The following is a 20,220-nucleotide window of genomic DNA, read 5'->3' as shown; positions in this document are numbered from 1 at the left end:
CTTTTCTCGTTCTCCTCGTCCCAGTAACTTACAGAAGGCGTGAAACGAGAAACGATACATAGAAGAAACGGAGCAATGTTGATCCACGCGATATACGACCGCTCACCATTCAAGGTCCACCGTTCAGGGAAACGTACTTACATATCCCAATGGATATGTGAATGTACACGAAGACAAGCGCTGTATTGTGCGCGGAGCCTGTTTGCGATCTCCTCCACACAGATCGAACCGAACACGTAACCATCGACAGTTTCTCTGGTACGCGCTCTCGCGAGATTATCACAGAGAAGAGAAGGGCGTTCATAGTGATGTAATCGGCAAACGTAAACCGCGGGCGACGCCGGGTCTGCCGGAGTCGGCCGATGGCCAACGACCAATGAGAAAACGTGGCACGTTTGTTTGTACCTCGGCACCGCGTGTATGATTCCTTTCGCTGGCCTCGTTCCCTAAGCGCCCGTTTCTGATCGCGTTCCATAACCGCGCCAGGATCAAGGATACCTTGTCCGGGAATTCGCCTGTTGGCAGCCGTTCACGACTTTCGGTCGACGGGTCTTTGTCCCTCGTGACCGACTAGTCTGGCTGGTAGCCGATCCTTTGGAAGGTGAATTGGTCTATGGGTATGAAACTAGTTGGTCCCTCGAGGCCGTTCAGGAATAGGTTGTGGTCTACTATTTGGGTATCCTCTTGCTTTGCTGTTTCTGTTAACTCCTTAACCCTTTCGTTCCTGATACCATCCACAAGATGATGCATCGGTACTAGCGGCAATTTTTGCAGAATTTTATAAATCTTCTTTCTTTTCTTTTTTGTTTTTGAACAATTTAAAGGGGTATTTTAGAAGATTATTTTGTTCCTGATCGTGAAATTCGTGTATTGACTTGTTCAAATAGCGGTGTTATTTCGAATAAATAATATCGCTGAATGATCAATTAATAATATAAATGAACGAGTAGTAGAGAGTTAAAATCTGCGAATATAAGTGCACGTAAATATATACATACATATGCTCATGTGTGATGCGGCGAATTTTTGTTGGTACATTTCAAGAAAGAATAAACGTATATTGTACGAGATAAAATAATTTCCTGGCTTCGTAAAATTTCTAAAGTCTCGATGAAAAGTTGTCGCGGTAAATAATCTGTGTAGAAAACTAGCCAGTGTTCCATAATCTGCAAACGAGAATATACTCGTACTTTTGTGTCGAAGAATAATTAAACACGCGCAGCAAGGTCACGAAAGAATTCATTTGAATGCTATTCATAGTTGAAGAGGTGGTAGGTTTGGGCAGTCGATTAATTCCAACATATAGAATACATTCTCGCTTATTTATGCCGCAACTTGGTAAATGTCAACGAAAGGGACTCCGCTTTGACACTGTGATATCGAATAAAATTGCCATCCGCTTGGTTAAATTCCACTGTGATTACAAATGAAATCTCATTACTCGCGAACGATATAGCTCGCGCAAAGCGAAATAGATTGCACAGCTCGTCGAGCATAGCTCCGGGCGTTCTTTAAACGTTCTCCGCTGTGATTGTACGTGATCTGCAGAACGATACGGAGGATCTATTCGAGAAACTATGTAAACGCGACAGGACGCGAGATTGGTGGGAACCACGAAGAAATCTCGCATTTAAAAGCGGCGCGCACAACATGGATTGCATATTTTGATGGTCGGCGAATCGATAACGACCGCAACCAAGAACGTAACGAATGCAATAAAGCGGTCAAAGCGGTAATTTAGGGCCGGCGACGTTTCGTCCAAGGAGAATTGTTATTTACATATAGCGTATATTGCTGTCGCTTTTTAACGTCTTTGTTCCTCTTTGTCTCTCTCTCTCTCTCTCTCTCTTTCTTCCTTCGTCTCTCACGAGACTAGAATTCACGCGGACAAAAACAATGAGAACGTAGATTATGCTCGTGACTGACTTCGCCGCTCGTCAGAAGTGAAGTGGAAACGGACGACGAGGTTACAAGGAGCGATGGAAAAAACACGGAGGTCGTTGATGGACAATGCGTAATTTACAGCGATAGAAACGTGCCAAGCACAAGCTTCCGTGTTAGAATATGTATACAAATGCATGTACAACAGGAATATGACGAATAGAAGGGGAACGAAGACTCGCCGACAGGAAATCGGTCGGTGCGCTATTAAAAACGCAGCCATTTAATGCCACGTCTAGCGATTGTCAGCGAAATTGGATAATACTACCGCGGGATTTCACTTCCTTTTCACGTGTTCTTATGTGGTATTAATAGAAAGGGTTCAGGTGTCACCAGAAACGTAAGGTGAATGATACAGAAATTTGTCGGAAATATTTTATAGTTGTAAAGGGATTTATTGGACTGTAAAGCAAATCTAATTCTTAAACAAGCTGTACTACAACGAGGCTCGTATTGCCGGCGACTTTATCAAATTCGTAACTCGACCCGTACCACTTCCGGCAACTTCTGCTTCGGTATTACTCTCCCGATGCGAAGTCGATTATTGAGTTTCACGCTGAGCCTGTCGCGTTGGTAGTTCGTAAACGAAGCTCATCGTAGAATTTCATCATCTTAAACGAGCTTGTCGAGAAGATAACCACGTTAATATCCACCCCTTCGTGCCGGCGCTTGAAATGGCTATTCCTCTTCCACCTCCGGATGGGAAAGAACCGTTCGCAGAAATTTCTTCTCGCTGCAACTTCCGAGGGAATCTAATAACAATATCCTTGACCCGGTTTCCATGGCGATTGGTGTCGCGTTTAATCAAATAGTTGGAGTCTGATCGAGTTCGTCGTTGGACAAACAACCGAGTAAACAAAAGATGGACGCGCTAGATGGAAGAGAGTCTTGCTCAGTTACCAGGACACCCCCCGGCCACCTCGATCGATCGTCAGAACAGCCGGTGAAAATAACGCGGGCATTATCGACGATAGAAAGTCCGCTACTACCCGGGGAATGCAGATAAAATCAATGAAAGCGATTCCCTCCTGTCCGTGTTTACGGTCAATCGCAGGGACTTGAAAAACTCGATGTAACAATAATTTACAGGCTCGCCCATAAAAAATCCCGTGATCGACTTTATCGTTGGCGGCACGACCCCAGATATCGCGCACCCCCTTTCCCTCTCTGCTTGCTATTGGCTCAGCCACTTTCCCCGATGCTTGTTTCAACGATCGCGACGATTGCACACGCAACCCAGTTTCCAGCTGTCAGAATCAGTGACCAAGACGAGACGCTACGTGGAGCACGATCACCGCGTAGAAAGTGATCGAGCGTTTCCGGGACAGGCTGCGCGAGTCTCGCCGGAGACGCGAGTGATAACGAAAGGGAATAACCGAAGGTGGCATTCGATTCGATAGAAAGGGAGATGAGATATCGTCCGGTTCGTATTGTCACGAACGAGAACTCTCTTAAGAGCGAAGAAGATCGAGAGGAAACGAACGACATCGACGAGGACGTCACGTCCGTCTGATCGAAGCGAAAGCAGCGAACAGTTTTGCCGCGATACGGTCGACTTGGCACACGTGTGTCTACGAGCAGATGGTCTGGGCTTTTGTACGATGGATCGACGGCAGTCACGAACTCGATAGAATCGCGGCTACTCTACGCGAGCGGCTAGCAAAAAGGAAGGAAAGGAAGAAAAACAAGGCGACGAAGAAGCAGAAGAGGTGGAAGAGGGGATGGAGGGGGTGGAGGCATGACACGCGTATGTCGGAGTAACTGACGACATCGGAGGTGGGGATAGACCGTCTACTACGCGATAGGTAGCTGTGCTCGAACGAGAGAGTGGTCTATAGGCTCGGCTTGGCTCATCTCCAGGGCATTGTCTTTTTACGATGACGAGTAGCACCGAGGGCTGAAGCGACACCGGTGGAAGGGTGAGATTGCGAGCTACGAAGAAAGATACTCGCGGCCGAATAAGAAAGGAAAACAGCTCTGTCTATGAATGTACCGACCTGGAACGGATCATCAGCGAGTCGTGGGTCAACGTTCGGACAAGAGGGAGATATTCTTTTCTTGGTCGCTTTTAGATCGTGGTATAAATATAAGCGGAATCGGTGCATGGCTGTAGCCGTTCCGAACTCTGTGACTCAAAGGAAATAACGATGGACACAAGCACAACAGCCGTAGCTCGATGCAACGACCACGCTTTATTGCATGAACGCACGCAGGCCTGGTCATCGTTGGACTCGCCGCGTCCCTATGATTTTTAGTTCGGGATGATTATAAAACCCTCGTTGTTTGAGTTACGATACACGTAAAACGGCCGCTTGTGCATATTATTATCACGCTGTATACGCGACCTAAGTCAATTCATGGATTGTCAACTGTCGACCATCCAACGATAAAGAAACTAGATGTAACAGACGACGTTGCAAAAATTTGATCTAGTCAGTTCGAACGTATCCAACACGGATTGTGTTTCGCATTCTTTATCTCGCGTAGCGTCGACGTGTGTCATACAATATATCATTACCTTGGAAAACAAATCGTTACTGGAGAAGTTTCCCACATAGAAAACATTCGCGCGGAAATTTTCCGCGCTATATACAATGTAGAGGGTGGCCGAAAATAAAATTACGATCCAGCAGCAAACGCGAAACGGGGAAATAAAATACATTCGATTCCTGCCACGAAAGCCAGACACAGGAATCGCACCTTTCGATAGGCACCTCGCCAGGAATTCGCTTCGCTGACTGAAACAAGTATCCACCCTGCATAGCCTGGCGTGTTGTCTGTGCGTAATGGCGGTGCGTGGCTTATTCCACTGCACCGCGCGCGCATGCGACACGACGCAGCTTATCGGTTCGTTTGGGGGACAGGAGGACTCGTGTACATGGCAGATAATAAAGGTTCATCGTCCCTCTACGGTACCAATTATTTCTCGTTTCGACGTTCTCGGCGGACATTGATATTCGGAGAAGCAGATTTGAGCACATCCGCTCGGCTGAAATGGTGCTTTAACGAGCTCGTAAGAGGTTACAACCGGTTCATGCACTCTGCGAACCATTTTTACTTCCGCGACCACTGGAGAGGAAGGAAGGACATTGTAACCGAACAATGGCGCGTAGAACAAAGGGGAAATTATGAAAGACGCACATTTAGATTGACACATTTTTAATCAATGTACCAAAGCAAAACTACGCGTATCGTTATACGAGAAAATTCATTTACAGGGAAATAAAAGGACGTATAGGACAGATCTGTATGATATAACAACGACGATTCGCTTTCACGCGAATTCGATGATACGGATAATAAGAGTTCGGTCGACGATCGATAAAAATTCCATAAACGGAATCAAGAAACGTGATACTACGGATAGAGAAAGTGTAGAGCCAACGTGAATCGCGTATGCGAACAACTCCGTTTGATTTGGGGATAATTATGGCGAGGAAGGTGGATTTTATGAATATTGATGTACTTTATGGGTCTTTGGTTGTCAGAGACGCGGTAAAACGGCTGGCGCGGTGCAATTGATTTCACCATAACGGGCCGATAACGAGTCAATTGCCGTGGTTCGCGCACTTTCGTTCCTGATTGCAAAATCGGTCACGCGGATTATGTTACGCGCGCCGCTCGTTCGACTGTTGCTCGCCGCGGCAAGATTTCCAAGTTGCAATGGAACACACGACGACTGCGAAATCACGCCAACGGCCGTTCACAATTTCTTCGGGAACATCGGAATGCGTAGTGCGACGCGTCGTTGCTTAAAGAACGATGGAAGAATCGGAGAATCGATTGAACTGCTACGAAAGATCGGTTATCCTGGTGACATCTAACGGATCGGAACAAAGGTATCGTCCTTCCCTTCTTTTCTCTTTTCCTTTTAAAGATATTGAAGAATGACAAAAAAAAAAGAGAAAAAAAGAAAAAAAAGTAAGATACAGAGGTGGTTGCGAAACAGTCACGAAAATGGAAACTTGGACGTCACAACGAGAATTAAAATCGTCGTGGTGTATAACGCTCGTAGGTGTTTTCACAAGAACGTCGATGTTCGTTTGCTTTCGCGGGTCGCCTTCGATCAGTTTGTGTGCATAAGTTAAAACCCAGCCGGTTCATCCTAACGAACTTATAGGTGCATCGGCCTACTTTTAGGCTCCGTTCGTGGGAGCGCATAAATAAAGGAGTCAGTGTATAATTCAAGGTCCGTCCACGTTGGCATTAGGAAACGTTTTTCGTTCTAGAAACCGTGTTTTCTTCGTGACCTTTCATTTCTTACGGTGTAATCTTCCGAGCCAAAGCATGTACAATCGGTCGCAATTTGTCAAACGGATAAATTTTCAAAGGGAATATCACTACGCTTGCGCCGCGTTTCATCCGCCATTCCCTGCTGGGTATCTCGCCGGCATCGTTGACGTCAGGGGAGAAGACGCGCGCGCTTAGCGTCCCAGTACCGACGACCGATCCTTTTAACGAGTTCCAATTGGAAGGAAATGAAGTAATGAAAAGCGCAGCGACCAAGGCGCCCTTCGTAAAAGGGCGCCAAACACGACGTCTAACAACTACTTTGTGATTCTAATAGTCGTATCCGTTCACGCAGCTGACCTGCTTCGCACTGCAACGTTGAATTGCAGATTCGTCGAAGACGCAAAGTTATGAGTATCCTCGTTCGCGGACACGAAGGCGTTGCCAATTATCACGAAGAAAAAAACCGAACGATTTGACCCGAGAACGAGAGCTAACTAACTGTTGAGTAGGACTCGGATCGGCCATGAATGCTTCGCGTATCGACGCTTGCGATGGGATTGCCGGCTCGTCGAGTGGTTTAAGTGGTAGCAAATTCTAATTGGCTTCTCGTCTAATTTAATCGACACTCTGTATCCGGAGAGTTCGCGTCACTGAACGCCTCCGGCTCGTTAGTCAGTCCCGATCTCCAAGATCGGAATTGACGGACAGTTTTGGGTCACGGACGCACGTAACGCGCGAATATTTTCGGTGCGTTTATCGAACCGGTCGCACCGCGTGTTCGCGCGAGTGTGCGTTACCGTTAGCCACCGCGCGTCTCGCGACCAATCGCCACGCGCTCGCCTCGTTTCTTCGAAAACGGCCGTACCTGGACGAACGCGTCCTCACGCTCCATTGCGATCTTCTCAGGCCATCCGCGCGCGTTACCGCCGCGTCCAGAAATATTTACTATGTGACGCACGACTAGCGGTGATTAACGACGAACGAGACACCGTTCGCGAAAATGCTCGGTGAAAATAGAAAGCGTAATCGGGACATCGCGCGCGATCCTCTTCCATCTTCGCTTCTTCTGTTCCAACTCATCCGTTCAAACGATGACTAGGCAAATGTTTACCACAATCCTTGCCGCTTCTAGGTCCCGCCTTTCGGACTCGATTGCTCACACAGAAAACAGCCAATCGTTCGACGAGATTTTTTTGTCAAACCCATCGATCGATTCACTTCGCGGACGCTTTTAGATGTTAATGTAAAGACCGTGCGATTGTGGGGCGTCCGAAGGTTTTTTTGAAAAACAACCGTTACCTTCACCTTTCCTTCGGAATAAGCGGCCATCAACTATAAGAATAAGGCACGGAAACCGATATCTTTCCTCGAAAATTGTATCGCTTTCTGAAACGTGTATTAGTGACAGGGTCTAGTTTAGATTATAACCGACTGACCCTTCTTTGTTTATCCGCTTTGAAAGTGTGTAAAGATAATCGATTTATCGATATCTGGGCGTATAATGTAGCACTGTTGAAGTATCATTAACTCGGCTTTCGTAGAAATATCTTGACTTATAGCATAGTACACGTGTCATCGTGTTCGCCTTCTTTTTCCAACGTTGTTAACGTTATTATCGCAACCTGATGAGCAGGTAACCAAGCAAGAAACAGATCCCCGGACAAAACGCAGTATCGATCCTTTTATTTCCCCGGGTACAATTTGCCAGACCGTGTTACCTCTTGAAAATATATGATTAATGATCGATGCCCGCGCAGTTGTAGCTTGGCACTCGCCACACAGAAAGAAAAGCAAAATTAAAGCGCATTATGACGAATTCTAATGTGATGACTGTCTGCTGTTGTCGTTGACGGATCACAGCGTTCACCATTTTCGCTCGCACTCTCATTTCACGCAATGCATCGTCAAGCATGCAGAACAAGTTACACGGACGTGGTCATGTATAGAATAAAAATATCGACTGGATTTTCTAAGATCAAGTTTAAATTTATAGCAAGTACGACTGTTTATTTATTTCTTTAGTGAAGTATTTTGGAAGATCGAAGATAGATGCAATATTGATTTTGCTTCTTAAAATAGTCATACCGAGTAACTGTTTGCTAATTCGATTACGGCTTATTATCGATTTTCAAATGTCTTCCAAGTTATTTTTGACCGAAAATTGGTTTTAAAACTTTTCTAGAATCAATTTTCGTATCGATTTTACGACATTTGGTTTTATTTACTTTTATCCTGTAGCTATCGAATCATAACCATTCGTAATATACATATCTAAATATGAGTTTCGAAACTTATGTTTTACACAAGAAATAGCATGAAAGCGTTTCGTAGGTTTCCCAGAGGTTTTCCAGGGAAATCTGATCTGTGTCAGTGCATTTGTATACAAATCGATAGCGTTAAGAGAAGCGTGGAAAGCGACGGCGTGGATATCGATATCCGACTTAAGCATGCAAATGAGAGATCAACTGCAGCAATTTAAGAAATAAAATTAACTGGCACTCACGAGCCTACACAGGTGCTCGAGCGCGCAAGCTTGTGTCGATAAGTTATTTGCACATATTTCCATAGAAACTCTCAGGTTTTCCTCTCCTTTTCCTTTCTCTCTTTCTCCACCGTGAATCGTGCGAAATCGCACATACATTTCCAACATATACACCCATATTACAACTTCTCGCACAACACACTCTCGTTGTTTCGCGCGTAAATACACCTTCTCCTCTCTTCCGGAGGTATCACCGTTTGGCAGCGCGCGGACTTTCGTAATATTTGTATAGAGAAGGGAAAGTGACTGAAAGAAACGAGCGGCAGATGAGATCAGCGTGGCCGCGGGTATCTCGAAACGACCAGCTTGTCAAAGCCTTTTTTGTCGAGTAACGGTACAAGCATCGTTTATCGAGGCGAACTAGGAAATTCGTGATGTCTTTCGCGAATTTTTATCCGGTCGAGTTTAAAAGTTGTGCGCCAGATAGGGAACAGGAAAGCCGATCGATCGATATTGCGAATAGGCGAGGGGCCATGGTTGCTCATGCGGCACGTTGATTCGAGCACTTTCACCTAGACCCGTGTCGATCCAACTCTTCTAGATCTTGCATGAAACGTAATAATTTAGAAACGAAACGTTTGGCTCGAACAACGTTCCGTACGCTCATGCTGATCGTTTTCTTTCTTCTTTTTATTCTTTTCTTTTCTTTTTTGTCGTATCGCAATACAAAGAGACATATAGATACGATCGCATTGCTCGAGAGTACCATATAATTCGCGAACGTCCCGATTAACCGAGAAGCAATTCGTGGAACGACTTCGTCGGCTGTTAAAGTCTATCGAGATTTTGTTGCCAGGTTTTCGTAGACGAGATCTAGTACATGGCCGAGCCGGTGAATTTTCCAAGAAGCAACGACAACGCGTGTATCTCGGAAAGCCGATAGACTCCTCAGAGTCAACAAAACCACGCGAATCGAAAGATATAATTGACACAGATAACTGTTCGATCGGTCGCCATGCGGAGTAATGTTTTTGCGGCAATCGCGTGCGGTGAACGCGTCGATCGTTGTAGAGCACACGTCGATGTACATGTGCCGACGGTGTACAAACAGCAATAGTCGCATTCATCTTGATTATTTTCATTGCATTATGCATTTAATTGGTAAAAGCATGCATCGAATTGCGCCACTCGCTAGCTGTTCCGTGAGTATTTTCCAAACAGCTCCGACTTTTGTCGAGCACCTTCATCCTTCTTTCTACGTGTCCATTAATAATGGACCTTGATCTAACGCAAAAAGAACATACTTTACGCGTGCCGCTAGTCCAGCACGTAAAATTTTCGACCGTTGCTCGACTCGATCCAGAACAAAGAACCAAAAGGATCGTATAGAACGAAACACGAACATCCGAAGCTCGGGTGCGCGTGCGCGCAAAAAGCGAATCGCTGCTTCTTATCGAGGGCGTAACACGAGACAAACCGATCTGATTACCGGCGAACGACCTTCCCCGAGAACTATGTATCAAACAGGCGTTACCTGCTACCAGGCGGGAAGTCAACGAACGATCATAACCCGTAAATGTCGCCTACAATGGAACCAGTTTCGTCCCGTTCCATGCTGTTCGGTGGCATCGATACCGGTGACGTCAGACGTTAACGGGCAAGGGGGCTGCACGAGCACGAGAAAGGGAGAAAAAGAACTCGTGACACTCTCCGGGAGCAGATAGAGAGCTGGAGCAAAGTAAATCGGACAGAGAGTGGCAAGGGAACCGCGAAGGGTGGCGGATCGATAGCACGACCTTGAGACTCGTCGTCGCCTCGGTACGCCCGAGCAACCTCCGGTTCTCATAAAAGCGAATTACCGTTGGGAAGAGAGGACAGCGCGTGGACGTATACACAAACGCGCAAGTTCTCTGGGTCGACAACGGTTTGGAGAGGGAGAGGAACGAACGAGAATGAGGTGAGGATACGGGGAAGAGGTAAAGGGAAAGAACCATCGTGCAGGGTGTAAGTGAAGAGAGAAACAGGGACGTAAGACGAAAGAAAGAGACCGGAGGGAAGGAGGAAACAAAAGATGGTTCGAATGATCGTCCGACGTCGTGGATACGCGTTTTATTTCAAGAGGTACTTTTACGGAACGGGTCTCGTTGAGTAGATTTTTCTCGGCAGAAACCGTAGCTATTTACGTACCACGCCCGCGATAATGCACGTTTCGACGCGATCGTTGGCATCTCTGACGTTCGGCCATTTTGGATACACGGTGACGTCAGCGACAAAATCTGAGAAACGATCATGAAGAAAAACGTGTCATCCATCGTGGCACGGCAATTTTCTCCGTTCTATCGGTACCTTCGCGACCTCACACTACATCGATTAGCGTCTCTATTCGTCCGAGAATCGAACCGGACACGGTCGAGTATGTTCCTCTTGTTCGAGATGTATTTTTATTATCTCTGTTCCTGAGAGTGAATCGAGAATGTGCCGTTGCCATTCTTCGTTACAGCCAAGACAACAAAGATAAAAACAACGACGAGCAATACCGAGCTCGATTTTTTCACTCACGATAGATGGATTACTTTCCTTCTCTCTTTATTCTCTCATACTCTCTTCTTTTTTTTCCTTTTCGTATGACAAAAAGGAACAATGCAACAGAGCGCCGCGCTGGGTAACGAATGGACGAGCATTCACAGACGACCGATGTGCAACCTCGCGTTCTCATCGAAACCGAGAAACTTCAACGTGCATCCGGTGCATGCCATTGTGCGACCTCACCGGTAGTCTGTTCGTTCACATACGTATCGGTTTGGAACCGAGACGCTTTTTCGTATGCTTTCATGCAAATACCACTGTGACGGAGCTCAATTGCTTTCAATCGATTTAACATTGCGAACTTAGTCATTAACATAAGACGTAATGGCCGCCGAAGGCATAGTAATTTATGAATGTATCGTTCGTTTATATTCGAGATATTGTAGCTAGTTTCTAAGCGAAGATAAAACGTGCTAATAAAGAAAAAAAATGAAGTAAACAGCTTAACGAGGATTACCTTCTTATAATATAGCGTCTCTAACGAACGACGGGTTTATTACTTTATGATGACTCGCGCTGTCACACGTGAGAAATAATCATGTTACCGGAGAACAGCCGACGGTAAATCTAATCCGTTCTTGTCTTCTATCAATCCAAGGAGGAACCATATTCGTCATAGTTTCTAGAACCATTCTACAAACGCGATATTCGTTCCTTCAATAGTACGTATAGAAATTAAATAAATATTAATTTATGTTCTCTAATCTATTTATATAGATACGATAAATTATATGAAAACTGATGTATGTTCTCTATATAGAAGATCTGATTAAAAGTAGCGAGAAGATTTTAATTGAAACTAGGTCAAAATCTAATAACAGAGAAAGCTGACTTCAAAACATATCGGAGCAACGTTCGATCGTTGGACCAACCTAACCAGGCAGAAACGAGTTTACATAAACGAACAGCAATGAATCATCGATATAATTGGCAAAGAGAGAAAGAGATCGTTCTCGCTTCATCTTTCCGTTAGCTACGATTTCGAGTTGGAAGCCAACAAAAGGAAGAGAAAATAACCAGCAGAACTTTCTTTTCGACCACACATGCGAAGACTACGACGAACAGATAGCTATCAGGTGTCGCGTCGCGATAGTACTCGCTTCCCCTTAGCGGCCGCGGAATTTAGATACCCAGCGACGCTTCTCTTCCGGCTGCACCGCTTACGTAGTGCGTACAAGCGTTACGTAACGCACGAGAAGCAGAGCAGACCGAGCAAAGCGTAACAATCTATCGGATCTACGCACGGTTGCCGCGCGGGTGAACGTTCGGCAATGTTCGTGGATTCCCGGCTGAGCTCGTTGGCCGCGGCTCGACCGATTTACAATTACACCCGCGCCGCGCATGCGCGCGTCTTTCGTACATGCAACAGCATCCACGATTTCAAACCTATCGAATTTTTCTTTTTTCTAACGCAACGCTCTACGTATCTTTATTTCATTTCGTTCCCTATTTATTCAGCTTTATGTAACGCTTCCAATATTTTCAATTTCCCTGCGAGCTTGTTACACCCACGCGCTCGTTTATTTATCAACACGTCTCGACACAGCGCAACATTTTTCAAAGGATGCGCCAAAAGCTTCACCGCATTCTGATCGCGAAACTGTTTTTGGAATACGCCACGTTTCGGGTGCAATTTTACCCCGCGCGTGACAATATTGCATTACGTTACTGCGGTGCAATGCGCGCCGCGTATTTCTCCGTTCCTTTTCCACGAATGCACGTACGCACGCTCGTTTTTGCGTACTGCATTTCAACCGGTGTTTCTTTCGCGCCGCGCGGCCTTTAAGAAACCACATTTCACGCGAGCCCCGTTCCTTACCACCCGTTCCGTAATGCCGGCTTCTCTCATTTTTTTTTTCCCCTCTCCGCTTCCTCAGTTCGTGCGCGCGTATACAAGAGCGCTCGATAAGCGAACCGCGGACGGATGGGTTGGCAAAGGTCAAATATTTCGAAGCTTGTCGATGAAATTATTTAACGAGTCGCTACCGTTCGACGGTGTAAAGTCGTTATTGTAGCTGGTCGGTCGAAGAGTGAGAAGAGCGAAGGGAACGTGTCTGTTACGATTTGCGCGGGTTCTTCGCACGTGGACTTTCTTGCGCCCAAATAAGCGTCCTCGACATATAAAACCTTACGTGTACAGAAACATTTAAGTTCTCGAACTGGAAAGGACGGTCTCTTAGAAACATATGACGTATCGCTCGATCCATCTTAGCCGAGGATCTAGATTGCTGTTGGTTCTTTCTTTTTTCACCGCTCCTATAAGGCTTTACGGTGCGTTCTAAAATTAGAGGATGACCAAGGGTTCGCGCTTTTATCGGATAGAATTAATCTGCCGAGAAAGTTTCACTTTTGGTCGAAAAATTTCACTTTTTCAACGAAAAATTTAATTAAAAGTAAAGAACGTCGATTAACCGTGTCGAGTAAAATAATGTTTAGTTGAATCTTTCGAAAATGTTTCCGCAGCATTATCAACAATAGAATAATCGTGGGTCAGGAGGATCAACGCCCGTATAATTCCTATGAGACGTACCAATAACCAGCCGCATCTCTTCGTGCCATTCTCTGATACGTAACACTTTGGTAAATTATGGTCCGAAGCTGCGCAGATTGATTCAATACAGGTTATGAAAAGCAAATGTATAGCTATGTACCTTCGAGCAAAAACTATGTACATCATTTTGCAGATACACTCGTGACCGCACGTTCGTATTCATGTTGATTTTTTCCTTCTTCTGTTAAGTAAATTTTGCACATTGTTTACACAGTTAATACAGTCAATAGAACCTCGATACAATAATATCGCGAATGACATCATAGACAAACATTTAAATGATTATGATAAGAACGATCAACAACGACAAATATGACATCAATATTATATAATTGCCCATTGGTAACATTAAAAACAGTTACGTATATCTGCAAACATGAAATGCCTTTAAAACCGGATCTTTCGCATACATTCGCATACCTTTTTCTAATGCATATCTTCGATCCGTAAACGTTTTCACCCGTTGAGTTCACTTCTATAATTCCGACGCTAACCTCTCTCTCTCTTTCTCTCTCTCTCTTTTTCTCTCTACGACGATCGCTGGAATGCTTTCTCGCGATGACCTAGCCGTTTAACTAACAAACATCTGAACAAAATGACGTTCATATATACCTTGATAAGTCAACGATAGCGATACTGGTACATGTCACGTTATTTACAAACACGAACAGTCGTTAATTGAATGGTTTCTCGGTTAAAATCATCCGCCACTACGAAGTTAAATAAATGCGCGGAAGCCGATGCTGCATCGTGAACTTAAACCAAACATTAAACTCTATCGAAAAGCTATTACTTCACGTTTGGTTTGGTCGTACTCACGAACGTCGAATTCTGAGTCACGTCCGCGAATAAACGTGTTACGATGATTGTTATTCTTCGATGGCGACTCGTTTCCACGAGCGATCCGCTGGTTGGTCTGGAGCGACGAGAAGAGTCGCTAAAAATCATGTCGCGCCGTATACGCGTCCTTATGAGGAAATCGGGACGTCGGAGGACGAGGCCTGGCCTGCCGGATTTCATGCTATCCCGTTAGCAGACTCGGGGGCAGCCGCGACGCAGCCAGACGAGACGCACCGCGACACGCGCCGCATCCATCACCTACATACGCGCATAGATTGCGATCGTTTTCCGTTCCCGTTTCCCATCTTCGTGCACGATAAAACCGTTTTGCGCCTCTGTGAATCGCGACTGCAGCATGCGCCTCGCACACTGACCTCGATACATACGTCGCGGGTCTGATATCTGCTCGCGTTGCTCGTCAACCTCGATTAAACCGCAGCCACCGAAAAATGTCGAATATCGCGGCGCGTCGCCACGGACCGTGACTATCGGTGCCGTTCCGACCCTCGGGGAAACGCTGGCTCTCATTCCTCCAATCAACTAGCTCGGTCTCTAGCATTACCAGCTATAGCCGGGTAACCGTCATAGCAAAGCGGATATATCTTCCAACGTGCATTGGCGAAAAGCGGTGAAACTCGAAGACACGTCGAAACGCGTAAATTCAAGCAACCGTGCCTCTCGCGGTTTACCTTTTTGTGAAAGTAGATCTCTCTTTCTCGACGGGTCACCGGGCGTAATTCCTCGTCCTTATGCAGCGAGATTACGCGCTCGCGTCGGCCGATGCTTGCGCGCATTCTTTTCCTCCGCCGCGAAAGGACATTATGCATAAACGACGGTGACAATGTGTCGTGCCATGCGCGGTGCACCGCACCGTCCCGCACCACGCCACGCCACGCCACGCCACGCCATACCGCGCCGCGCCACGCCACACCGCATTACTTTCCCGCGGTGTGGAATTATTGCGGCCCGTTGGCAAATGGGTGTGGTAAAGCGATTTCGCCCGCTCCTTCGCGAGTCACGTCGCAGCCAACCGATTTTAGAGATCGCGACAACGCATAGCACGCGAGATATAAACATTTTTGTCGTGATACGTCGGTGATACTCCTTTGGCTGATGGCACGTTTTTACGAAAGGTTCGCTAGGGTCCGTTTCCGGGAACGGGTCTACCTGTTTGAAAGGACTCCAAAAGAATTCTCGCTATGCGCGCGCTGGATTCCATGCCGCATCCTTTTACTGCTGCATGACATCATATCTATTTTCAGTAGCGCCAGATATCTAATATCGGACATCCGCTGTAATGGAACCTGAGATCGTATTCCCGGGGTACTCGGCATAAACAAACATAATTGTTATCTCGCGTGTCTTATTCAACTATATTGCAAAGGAAATACATATACGATACGAGAATCATCGAAACGACCGCAATATCCACTACTTTCCACTGTCGTTCCTACTTTATCCCATCTATGCGATATCTAGGCGACCAGCTATATTTCCAGCGCATTCATCGATCGTTGGTTCTCGTAACGAGGTGAGAAAAGACTAGAATTTCATTCAGCGACGTTGGCGTGAGGCTGCTGCTCGTAACACTAGTCCAAGCAAAGATACAACGTCCGTCAAGGTGCTACTCTTGAGACCGTGAGAAAACAACGTGCGTAGAATGTGTGTACAATGATAGCACCAGCTCGGCTTCCTCTTGAGGAGAGATGATTTCGCGAACCGTGCAATCTCTGATGTAACACGAATCTTTCTCTCTCTCTTTCTATCTTTTTTTTTTTTTGTGTCGTAGAACAATGTACAACGTATAATACACTTCCTACGCGGCTTGGCGAAATTCGACGCCGGAGTGTCTCATTAATATTCTACGCCGTCGATTCTTTATCTAAAATTCGAATTCTCGGATCGAGGCCGTGCGTCGTAAATTGACTTTCGGTTGGAGAAAATGAGAGAGGAAAAAAAGATGATAAACATGAAAAAAAGAAATCAAAAGATAGAGAGAGAGAGAGAGAGAGAGAGAGATGGGTAGAAAACAACGAATGAAAACAAAAATAAGAAGCGATAAAAAAAATACAATAAGATATAGCGTTTGGCGTTTTCATAGAAGAAGAAAAAAAACCGTCAGAGCATCGTGATATCTGGGATTGCGCAATTTCTCCGTTTCTTAGGTCGAATCGGACTCGAATTCTGGACGTGCACGCCACGCGTACACACGAGTAGCATCGTTGCGGCACGTGAACGAGATACCACCACATGTTCTCGCGACTTTTCAACAACACTGACGTGTTGGACTTTCAGCTCTGCGCGATTAACTCGGCGGATACTAGACAGTCATCGGCGTGTAACGCCCAGGAGGACGCAGCGTTGCCCGCAATAGAATGAGCCCGTCCGATTAATGGCACAGTCGGACGAAAGAGGACGCATCTACTTCGACTACCCGATATCGACGATGTTCTATCTCAAGCACACAATCAGATTATTCTCTCACATTTAAATCGCGTGCTTTCACCGTGTTACAAATAACATGGTGATAAAAATGCACGAGTATAGAATCAGGCAAATCTTTCCATCAAATGGCTGGTCATATTATCGTCACGTAATTACTCAGCGGGATTGCTATTCGATGGAAGCTACTACGAATGGTCTACGTGGAATGTCAAGTAGTTTTGTTCATGGCGGTTTGCATAGAACGCGAAAAAAAAAATAGAAAAATAGAGAGACGGTAAAAAAGGGGAAGCAGGGAGAAGGCAAACCCGCCCGAGCGAAATTACGATGAATACCGGTCGTTGTTTTCTAGTACAATGGCCGTCGTTATGTCGCCGCTTTTATTACGTTCATGCGAAACTGCATTGGAAATGAAGCGACGCACGCGATTGGTCGTCCGTAATATCGTTCGAGGCTGATTTCCATCGGATAAAACGAAGCAGGAGCAACGTTTGTCAACTAAGATTCCGTGGAAAGTTGCAGAGAGCTCGACAAGGGGCGCTCGTGGGCGTTACTCCGCTATTATACGACGGAAGGGCTGAAATTAGGTCAACAAGGTGTCGGTACGCATAACGAACTGGGTCACGCTTTTACAGACGCTTCCACATGGCAAACAATCGATCGGGCTTCAGTCTCCCTCCTATATATCCCGTGCTTGCAAAGTAATAAAACGCAACAGGATAGAAGAACGATGAGAGTATTTGGCGTGGATACGCGAATACACGAGCAACGTCGGAATTTGCTCCGGCGATTATCTTATCGCGAATATTCCCGCCGATACGTAGCCCGCGTTGCCAGAAAACATAAACAGAAATTCGTTTGGCCCACGCAAATAAACGATCATTGCAAATTGGGACACGGATTGATTCTCTTATATCCATCTCTGAATTCTCCGCCAACTTATGAAAACTTCTCGCGTGCGATAAAGAAATATTATACCCAGTGTCAATAACGTAGCAGCGAAGATATCGATAAAGAAAAAGATCGTGATACATCTTACCGGTTGACCTTGCACTTGACGAAACTATCCACGTGGCTATATCCGCCTGATGACGACATCGATGATGTCGGTTGCGGCTACAGGCAGAGGGGGACTTTCGTTTTCATTTTCTTTCGAGGTACTCGTCGTCGAGTCCTTGACTGTGCCCACTTCGATAACGCTACTCGCATAGTAAACCCGCTGACTCTTATCACCTTCTTGCATTCGCGGCTATCGTTTCTCGCTCGTTCGAGGTGAGTCACTTCAAATGTTCGCCATTATGACATTCGTGGCATCCTCGTCGAACGATGCTACGTTACATTGTTTCCTTCCGTCTACATTGCGTCCAGATTGTATATGTATATACATATTTTCGTTACGTGAGACACGCCAATGGTTTATACGGTCGTGTTATAAGACTGGCACGACTCTCAAGCGATATGATATGTATACATCAGACCGGATAAAACGGACGACCTTGCGTATCGGCGTTCTCATGACAAATCGGTACATCGGCAGATTGGGCGACCGACACACATCTGGCCCATCTGTCGACTCGAGAAACTTGTTTTTCGACCGTTGGTCCGACGTGTTTTTTCGACCTCCTCATGAATCACGCGTCTCGTCCACGCTCCGGGCTATTAACGCTAATAATGCCACTGCCTCGAACGGGATTAACCCGATGGCACATTAATTTGGACGATATTCGCGATCGCTCTTCGCTCTACCAGAGAACGTTACGTCTGCGAGCAATGACGATAATTGTTTGCCAGATTACGAGATCTATTAATAGGTGGAATATGTCTGAGCGTAACCACGAATAGCTTTCCTGTCAAAGAGAGGGAGAAGCTGTCGATTTTCTGTAATCTCACGTGTTCCTAATTTCATCTCCAAACGTCTCAAATAGGAATGACGAATTTTAACTATAAACGTATTTTTTCCTCGAAGTATTTTTAAATTTCCTTTCCTACGATCGGACGTTTTCAGATTAAAAACACATGGAGCTAAAAAAATGTCTAAAAATTCTGATTTTATATTTGCCGTTATTATTCGCGGGAATACCGCTAATAACAAATGTAAGCGCGTAGTTATGATCTTGGAATGTACAACAAACATCGACGTTTAAAAAAGAGAATCGGTTTGTGAACGATATCCGATAAAAAAAAAAGGAACGTATAATACAGTACTGTTCACTTTACTCGTTCGCATAAAAAGCGGATCAAACGTTGTAATCACTCAACAACTCGGGTTCTCTGCATCCCAGCGAATCCATTATTCAACGAGAAAAAAGGAAAGAACGTTTAAGTAGCCTCGCCGCGTGAATCCCGTGGCTAAAAGAACGATCTCGAACGTGTTAGTAATTTCCTGCGCAATTGCGACACCGTCCTTTATCTACTGTTTACATAAATCCGTCGCCAGACACCTAAGAAACGATGATTAAAGAGACATAGCTTGTGGATACTTCGCGAGGAAAATTAGATCGGCGAGCGTTTAGCCGGAATACGAGGCACACTCTAATGGCGAATCGTTTAAAATGGGCGGCGGTGGCAATTTATTTACATCGCACGTGGCCCTCCGTGGGCGGCGGTCAGAAAGCGTGTGTACACGAGATCCCGGAACATCGTCGGCATCGACGTACCCTCTTTCTCTCTCTCTCTCTCTCTCTCTCTCTCTCTCTCTCTATCATCTCCCTTTCTCTCTTTCTCTAGCGATAGACACACCCGAGTTACGCTTTGGGGTGAAACTATACATATAGTTAACTCGATCAAAACGGCGACGGGCGACATGGTCGCCATGATTGGTACGAAGTCACCCGGAAGAAAGAGGCAGAGAGCCTGGCTTCCGCCCTCGGTAGATCGACGCCTCTCGAATCCCTTATCCCGTCTTAACGTTCCCGCATATCGGATCCAGCTCGGGCCGTGTTACCAAGGAACGAACCTCGACAGACAATTTCGGCGGAGGACAGAAGAATGGATGTCCTTCGACCGGATTGACCGTAGGCCAACGACACCGAAATAATACGACGCGCAAACATTGTCGTGCCTTTGAATATTTAACAGAATCAACATGCGAGTTGCCGTAGCAGAACGCCGGGTGTTTACGTTGACGAACGAACGCTTACATTAT

General features: G+C 45.8%; 1 protein-coding gene across 1 annotated transcript in view; it reads right to left on the bottom strand.

Moving 5' to 3' along the window:
- LOC117236786 overlaps positions 1-20,220 on the bottom strand; it is a 54,426-nt gene that overhangs the window by 31,870 nt on the left and 2,336 nt on the right. The gene's annotated exons all lie outside the window — the stretch shown is intronic.

Source organism: Bombus vosnesenskii, unplaced genomic scaffold, assembly GCF_011952255.1.
Source record: "Bombus vosnesenskii isolate JDL3184/JDL3185 unplaced genomic scaffold, Bvos_JDL3184-5_v1.1 scf7180000013352, whole genome shotgun sequence".
NCBI classification, from domain to species: domain Eukaryota; kingdom Metazoa; phylum Arthropoda; class Insecta; order Hymenoptera; family Apidae; genus Bombus; species Bombus vosnesenskii.
The sequence above is the reverse complement of the archived record's forward strand: the minus strand, read 5'-3'. Positions and strand labels throughout refer to the sequence as shown.